At 38.8% G+C, this 9,275-nt stretch overlaps 1 pseudogene; it reads right to left on the bottom strand.

The window, feature by feature from the left end:
* Positions 1 to 376: 376 nt before the first annotated feature.
* LOC118020393 lies at positions 377 to 9,020 on the bottom strand (annotated as a pseudogene).
* Between the last annotated feature and the right edge of the window lie 255 nt (positions 9,021 to 9,275).

Raw genomic sequence — 9,275 nt, 5'->3', positions numbered from 1 at the left:
GCTGAGAGGAGCTATTCACTAGCTATTCTGCTGTTATTAAACACTAAAAATTAGGAAAAAACTGGAGGTTATTTGGAATGGGATAAGGAGAGGAGAGCAGAACCTCAAGGGAGAACATGAAGTCCTACCCAGCCTTGTTATCCGAAATGAGTAACTGCGTCAGATCTAACTTAAGTGCCAGCTTCTCCAAAAAGGTTTTCAGAAAAAGGTCGCATAACAGTTATTCACTGGACAAAAAGTGTTGATGTTTCTAGAAAAGGTCTTGACATGAAAGACCCAACTTAAGAACAATTATACATAGCACCATGACAGAGCTGGGCTCATGGCAGCCTGGCACCAATTAAAATGCTACTGTGGACACAGAAATCTGTAGGGGCTAGCCCTCACTCACAGATATATGTGATGTTTTACAGCATAGAGATGTAGATGGTTCTCTCTTCTGTATGTAGATGTCATCTGGAGGAGACTTCTTCCTGCTGCCACATTCAAGGAATTTCTTAATTGTAGGGATATTGCTTATTTTCACTGTGAACTCCTGGAGGTGCAGACAGAATAGTGGGGACTTTCTCTTCTAGAACCAAAATGATTTGGAGCAGAATCATATCCACAAGCCTCAGCTGATTTCCAATAAGAAATCGTTTGCCGTGATCCCTTAAAACCTTTTCAAACTCAGACGTGCATCTAATTATAGCCTTCTAGGCCATGTTAACCGGTTGTTTTTGTTGATCATCTGGTTTCAGGAAAGGATGTATGATAATCAGTTCCAGCAGATCTAGCGTCACTTCCATGTGCAGGTCAATGAGGGTTCTCTCCTTGAGGTCCTCCCCGAAAGAGATGGTGCTTTCCCACTATGTAGTGAAGAATGCTTCCGATCTGCACCAACTTCATTCCACCAGTTTTACCCATTGGCATGTGTTGAAACAGCAGGTGGTTACCATCTTGCAACTTTTGCAACTGTTCTTCTGTTTCTAAGAATACTTCATCCAACTCGACTCCAGTGGCAGCTAAAACCCATCTTGTGGATTCCATCAGGTCTCTTCTGTTCGGATAGTGGAGCTTGGGCTTCCCCACCCTGATGGCTTTTCAGGCTTCCTGGAGTCCACGTGGAGCACCCAGAGCCACCCAATGTGTTCTGCAAGCAATCTGCTGCCCAATAGCCTATTGTTGACTGGAAGTCTTACCAATTGCATAAATAGCTGATTAACACATATTGTGTATGTTATATACGTTATATACTGTATTAGAATAAAGTAAGCTGGACAAAAGAAAATGATTTAAGAAAATCATAAGGAAGAGAAAATATTTTATAGTACTGTACTGTATTTTTTTAAAAACCCATGTAAATGTGGATCCATATAGTTCAAACCCATGCTATTCACGGGTAAACTGTATAACATTGATTTTAACATTCTGCTCATAGCTTTTCAATATATATCTCAAATACGAGCCTAGTTCTATTGATTATCTTTGTCTCTTGGAAATGCATTGTCCGTTATTTGCTTTTTCATAAACCTTGTAATCTTTTGTAGAAAGAAAGTAAACATTCTATATAAGAGAGTAGATACTGAGGTAAACAATATTTGGGGGGGCTAGAAATTAGCATTCCTTTCCTTCTGTTAGACCTTTATTGTGTGGATTTGAAGCTATCTAAAGAGAAGTGGTTGCTATTGCTACCCTCAGGGCACCTGGTCACCTAATTCCTCTAGAGATAATGTGTGTTCAGAGTGGGAGTGGCCTTCTTTATGGTTTTATCATTCTGATTCATCCTCAGCTGTAGATCTTCCCCTTGAGGTGTGCCTGAGAGAGTTCCTCTCCAGTCTTGCTCTATCCTGGTCCTCTTCCAGGAGAACTGTTGACCTGTTACTCATTAACTTTTAGTCTGGTAGTAGAGTGTACTCACCCCTCTCCAGCTGTAATTCTGTACAAGCATGTATTCTGATCCTTCCCTTACTGTTTTTTCACTAGTTTTCACTAATGCCCTGAAAGCTGTGGTGTTCACTGCTCTTCTACCACAGTAAGTTCTGTAGGGGCAGATGGGGAAGGAGTATTCAAATGGGGCTTGTGCTTCTCTTGCTGACACTGCCATTCCTCTTCCCTAACCCTGCACCATGAGGGACTCTTCCTCAGAACTTTCACCAGTCTTTTTGTGAATATCTTATGAGGTGCATGTAGAAAAACCTGCAAGTAGGTGTGACCTCCCCCTATACACACAGCACCTGAGGCCTCCAAACTCACACTAACATGCTATCTGCAGCTAATTTGTTAGCATCTCAAGCTGCATTCTTCTTATCAGTACTTGGCTACATCATCCCAGGTCCTATCTTTTCCCGCAGTCTTTAGTCTCTCCTCAGATTTTGCATTAGTTGGTTGTGCCATGACCTCAGTTCTTTGGTTCAGGAAAAGTTATGAACTTGCATTTGCCTGGATTTTTTGTTTTTGTCAAGGTGATAGCAGCACTCTTTCCACCTCTCTTTAATCCAAGAAGAAACTGGAAAGCCAAAATCATAATTCTTAAGGTGATATTTGGAAGATGAGTAAGAGTTTACTAGTGAAAGGGGGGGGGGCCAGAAGAGATTTCCAGGTAAAAGAAACATCATGGTAGTGTTATGAAGGGGCATGATATTTACAGCGAATGAAAAAGGAGCAATGAGAGCAAGGTGGTTGAGCATAGATAATGAATATAAAGATGGGACTGTGGGAGACTGGAGAAGTAGAGCAGGTCACGCCATGCCTACACCTTGTTTAATCCTTATCCTAGGAACAACAGGAATTCTATAATGTATTGTGAACAATTTTCAGAGTTTCATTTTGAAATATTTATCCTGGGTACACCCTGGAAAGCTAATTAAAAATCATGTGGGCAGACCGATGGGGAGATACCACAGTTGTCCAGGTAGAGCAAGATGCACCCTTGGAATAGAGAAATAGGAGTAGGTATGGAAGAAAGACCTCTCCTGAAAATAAAAAGAGAAAGAAAGAAAAATGAAAGAAAGGTAGACTTTTTGAAGAGTCTGACATATATGGAGAATGGTGAGTTCAGGGTGGCTATTACACAGGTTTACAATAGGACTTTTAGGAAATTAGGCTGGACATGAATTAAGATGAAACCGTGAAAGACCATGTAGGCTGCACTATGAAGGTTGTATTGATTTCTTCTATATGTACTAATTAGATCACAATAGGCTTTAAACTGAGCTGTGACATGATCATATTAGATTTGGGGAGATACGACTTAAATCACTAAGCCATGATCTATGTAGATGGGACATTATTACATTCTGAACAGTAAATGCAACATTTTCAGCCGCTGTTCGTATGAACATATATTAGAATGGTAAAACTAGACAATAATTGTCTTTACAAACAAATGAATAAGCTATTAAGACAAAGAAAATTTAGTTTTCTTACCACCATCCACTGAGCAAAATAATCTGTCAGTAAAATATATTACTCACGAAATAGGAATCATATTCAACATAAAAGTTGATTTGAAGATAATGAAAATGAACCAATTGATAGATCATAAAGTGGTTATATCTGACAATTTACCTTTTGTTTTCATGGTTCAAGTACGATATAAATGAAAAATTCATTATATTTTGTATCATAGCAAATTTATAAATCCTGGTTTAAAAGATAAGCATTCATTACATGTCATTTTCCTAGTTTTTAAATGTTATTTTCTTGATAGATTCACCCATCCAGCCACTTACGTATTTAAGTTCTCAGTGAGCACATATTGGGCACTGAAAACGTGCTTCGTACTGTGGATGCAGGGATTCCAAAAAATTAGATGACATACATTGTGTTTTCAAAGAGTGTCCAAAAAAGAAACAGACATTGCAGCGCACTGGAGTTACAAGCTGAAAAGTACAAAGTAAGGATGAAGTACCAGTGACACTGTACGAAGCCGGTTGGGGGCTTTATAATAAAGGAAATAAGGCAAGACTTCTTGATATGAGTCGTCATGCATTTAGTTCAAATCATTTCAGCAGAACGTTAATAATTACTCTGTACCAGGCCCTATGCTCAGTGTTTGGGCTACAGATATTGATAAGATATAGTCAGTGATTTCAAGAAACTAATAATCTAATGAGAAAGACTAATATTGTAACACCCAACTATGGTATCAAATTCTAGTAACAGTATCAACTAATCCAAAATGAGAGTTGGAATGAGGATTCACTGAGGAAATAATTAGGAATGAGAACTGAAGGGTAAATAACGTCAGGAGGAGTGAAATGTTAGATCAGTACTTCCTGGCAGACGACAGAGCATGACAAAGGGCAGACAAATTAGCCTTTACTTTGTGCTCCCAGGGACACTCTCTGATGCGTAATTTACATGCAGTGCCCTGCAATCATTCTAAGGAATAGGCATTACCACTTCCCTTTAGAGGTGTGAAATCTCTGACCCAAAGAGGTAGGTAGCTTTTCTAAGATATGTCAGGCTGCTAGGCTGTCTGAGGCTATCTTGTTTAAACACCCATGTTCTCAAACACGTGATAATGAGTGAAATGATATGGTGTATCAGAGAATTGTAGGTAGCTTAGCATGGATAAACTATATGCAAGAATATGCATATTTCTCTTCTCTTCGTATGTTACCATTCCCATTTGGGTGTTTTTTTTTTTTTTTTGGTTTTGGCTACTCCTTCTTTCAGGCTTGTCATCGGAACCCCATCTCCACCAGCCTGCCACATATTGACAGACAGCAAACCTTCCCTAATCTGCCTTACTTGGGGATATGAGTAGCTAGATGGAACACCAAGGAGGACTGCTTTATGGATCCCAAGTACCACAACCGTTGCTTCTGGTCCCATCTGAATGTTGTCTCCTCTGGCTCGACTAAAGCTTTGCTCGTCAGATTTGGAAATGCCTCTTGCTACAGACTCATGTTCTGGGCCCCAGTGGTTATTCTTGCTATTTTTAGATCTTTCCCCTTACTAGCCTGCTACCCTGATGCCCATCCTTTTCCACTACTCCCTGTGACAACGAACTCAACCAACTGTTTTCCCAACTCAAGTGGAAGAAGTTTCTTTCTCCAATTACGTCACCTCAGTGGGGACAAAGAATATTTTCCATTTCTTTCTTAAGCCATAAATTAATGTTAATAAATCTGAGTTCTCACCTTGGTTGTTAGGCCCTATCTAATTCTGCTTTTATTCAGATATTTACAAAGTGCAATTTGGTCAGTAATTTTAACATCCCCAATTAGCTAAGTATAGTCAAATCAAAGAGTATTTTTAACTTAGTATTTTGTCCCTTTAGATTTTGAAGCCTGAAATTATCCTTTCCTCTTTTTAAAAACTGTCCCATCTGGCCCTCAATGGACTCCAGAGTTTGCAGAACAAAAAGATACCCTAGTCACTTAAAAATGAAAGAAAAATAAATTCTACCTTTCCTACCATCAAAATCGTTTTACCCTACTAATCAGAGAATCCTGTGTCACAGAGCCCCTAACTATTTAATAAACTTCTCTCAAATTTTGTTAAAAATTCTCTGTTCTCGGGCGCCTGGGTGGCTCAGTTGGTTAAGCGACTGCCTTCGGCTCAGGTCATGATCCTGGAGTCCCGGGATCGAGTCCCGCATCGGGCTCCCTGCTCGGCGGGGAGTCTCCTTCTCCCGCTGACCCTCCTCCCTCTCATGCTCTCTGTCTCTCATTCTCTCTCTCGCGAATAAATAAAATCTTAAAAAAAAAAATTCTCTGTTCTATTCCTCTATTTGAACTGTACTCTTTGAATTCATTTCTGTTTTCTACATTACATCCTTTTTTCCTTAACTAGGACCCTTGTCTATTGCTTTGTCACTAGCAGTTTTATCATTAAGTACAATATTTGTGTGTGTGTGTGTGTGTAGGCTTTTCACAAGCCAATCCCCCCTAATCTATCAAAAAGTATCAGAAAGCATAAAAAATAATATTCAGAACCATCAAACTTGTCATACATTATGATTTTAAATTTATTCAGAAAATATAAAAAACAACCTTGATGTGACTTACACTACACAAGGCCCTGCTTGCTACTTGAGACCAAACATATATTACAAAAACCCAATCAAGTTCAGCACATATATGTTATAATTCTGTAAGCACTTAACTTTAGGTATTCTCCCTATAACTTCCGCTGTTCTTGGACCTTATTTTCATATAAAACAAAGACATAAAATCCATAAAATTATAGGGAAAGTGAGATTTGATGTAAATATTCAAGTATCTGAATGAAGCAAAATATAGCTGGCTGGTAACTTCCAATTTTGCATTCGTTGTGATTGAATGATCACCATATAGATAAAAGCCTACATTCACTCACAACAGATTAAATTTTAGCAGAAAACAGCCTATTTCCCTGTTCTTTTTTTCTACTCATTTTGAAGCATTTTTATATCCTATAATTTTCTGTTATGTAATAAATCTCCATCACCTTTTATTAAAACATATATATAGTTTCTCAAATAACAAATATAGCCAATTTCAATCGTAAATCTGAAAAATGTCTTTCTGTTAGAAAAAATAGAAGGCATTCCATGAGGACATAATAACAGTTCAGAAGTCTCAGAAACTGGGTTCTCATGATAAAAGTTCTAATAAAAAATTGAGTGGTGCCTGGGTGACTCAGTCCGTGGAGCATCTGCCTTCAGCTCAGGTCATGATCTCAGGGTCCTGGGCTCCAGCAGTGTCAGGCTCCCTACTCAGTGGGGAGTCTGCTCCTCCTTCTCCCTCTGCCTCTCTCCCCTGCTCATGCACACGCACACACTCTCCCTCAAATAAATAAATAAAAATCTTTAATAGAAAAATTGAGAATTTCAGCTCTAGGGAAGAACTACTTATAATCATTTTTTCAGATTATACTGACATGTGAATATACTGTCTTCCTCCACTGTACAGTCTACCCAGTCTAGAAAAAACATCTTTCACTAATCAATTTTATGCCAAAAAAAGAAAACAATAATGAAAACAACCCATTTTATAATAATATTTTACTTCATTTTTATCAAGACTGATACCATTCTGCTCTCGGCAATTATGGCTCATCCTAGAAATATTGCTGCATAAGATCTATCACAAACTTAACAGCTTAAAATAACACACATTTATTATCTCACAATTTCAGTGGTTCAAGAACCTAGGCACAGCTTAACTGGGTTCTCTGCTTGGGGTCTCACATGCTGCAATCAAGGGGGCAAGTAGACTTCATTCTCATCTGGAGAGCTGACGAGGGAAGAATCCATGTCCCAGTTCATCCAACTGTTAGAAGAATTCATTTCCTTGCAGCTGTGTGATTGAGGGCCCTTGCTTCTTACTGGCTGTCAGTGGACATCCACCTTCAGGTTCCCGAGGCTGCTCCAGTTCCCTACTATGTGGCCCTCTTCGCAGGCAGTTCACAGTGTGGTTGTTTGCTTCCTCAAGCCCAGCAGGAGAATTTCCTGTATACTGATCTGCTAAAATGGAATTTCACACATATAATGTAATCTTGGGAAAGACGTCTCACCACCTTTGCCATATAATGTAACCTAATCCAGGATATGTGATATCCCATCACTTTTTTCCCTATTCTACTTTCTATAAGCAAAACAGAAGTCCTGTTCCACTCAAGGGGATGAGAGTATATGGGATTTAACACCAGGAGATGGAACTCATGAAAGCCACCTTAGAATTCCCCCTACCACACTTCTCTAATGTCCCATCGATTTTTCCTGGAGAGGTCAAAGCCATACCCTGTTTTAAGGATGAATTTTTAATATGTGCTTATAATTCTACTAGTAGAAAGATTGTCTTTCAACTTACATAAACCCTGAAATTTCTCAGTAAAATGTTACCCCATTTGATCACAGTGTATTTTCACAAACAATAAAATCAAAAGGTGAAGTCCTTTACTGTAAGGAAATAAATTTAGCAAAGCTATTTTAGAAGAACTTTCACATTCAAAGTTTAACTTAGGACCAGTTTCTCCTTGACTAATTTTTCATGGGAGTACAAGGGAAACAAAACTTTTGCAATGGGATGCTCCCTCATGTTGGAAATGTTTGTCATTTATCTAATTCCCTCGGTTTGGAGGCCTTAGAGATCTAATTTTTTCCAGTGATTTCTTCTGTCTTGGAAGGTAGAGCTACTCACAGAGGGGCCATTTTGTCTTCTTAATTTCCCTCTTATCCCCTTAGTCTCTCTAACCACACTTAATTTCTCAACTGAGGATTGGAAGCAGGACTCAGGTCAGGCACCAGAGCTTTTAATTTAAAGTTTGTACATTCTTTGCTAATGTATCATCATTTCCTATCATCATTTTCTAATGCCCAGCTTGTGGAATTGGTTGTAGTAATCAAGAATGGGATCTGCCCCCAACCTTTGTAACCCCATAAGATTCACAGTTATTTTGTCTGTTACTGACAGATAAAGATGAGCTCCCCCACTGCCCGGCCCCAATCCTGGCCCTTCTTCCTACCCTTGTAAAGTCCTCAGGGGCCTTGAACTATGTATGTTTGCTGCTTTTCTTGAATTTCCAACTGCCTGAATGGTCTGGGCAAAAACATCTCAGGGATGGATGGCTAATGTGGTGCTCCATGGTCTATTCTAATTATCCCAATATTTTAACCATAATCTTGGCAAAATGATATCTAAGAATTTTCTTTTTTTTCTTTTTTTTTTTTGGCACCAAATTACTTTATTTGAAGAATGGTACAAATGAAAGAAGTTAAGTAGATGCTTTGTTACAACTTATAGAAAAGGTAAAGGTAACTCCAACATGCATGCATGCCTTGGTGACACCAGGGAAGTCACCCTTGTGGCTATGGGAAGACAGCCTAAGGCTTAGCTCTCATTATCACTGTTTCCCAAGGTGTGCTTGTCAAAGAGATACTCTGCCATGCCAGATTCAGGAGCCCCCATCTTGCGCAGGTTGATTACGTGGTCACCCAATTCTTTGATGGATTTCACCTGCTCATTCAGGTAGGCATCCAGCTTTAGGCCTTTAAATAAAATCTTATGGGATTTTTGTCCTGGTACCCCAATTTGTGGCTTTATCATCTTATGTTGGAAAGGCTATCTTTCCTCCATTGAATTATTTTTGCACTTTGGTCAAAAAATTACTTAGACATATCTGTGTCTGTTTCTGGTTCTCTATTTTTTTCTGCTGGTTTATTTATCTGGTCTTCTAATAATGTCATAGTGTTGATTACTGTAGCTATATAATAAGTCTTACAACCAGGTAAATCAATTCTCCCACTTCCTTCTTGTTTTTCAAAATTGTTTTAGCTACTCCAGTTGCTTGATTGTCAGTAT

Source organism: Mirounga leonina, unplaced genomic scaffold (genome assembly GCF_011800145.1).
Source record: "Mirounga leonina isolate KUSES-001 unplaced genomic scaffold, KU_Mleo_1.0 Mir_173, whole genome shotgun sequence".
Taxonomy (NCBI): domain Eukaryota; kingdom Metazoa; phylum Chordata; class Mammalia; order Carnivora; family Phocidae; genus Mirounga; species Mirounga leonina.
Note: the sequence above shows the minus strand (reverse complement) of the source record. Positions and strands in the feature narration are given on the sequence as shown.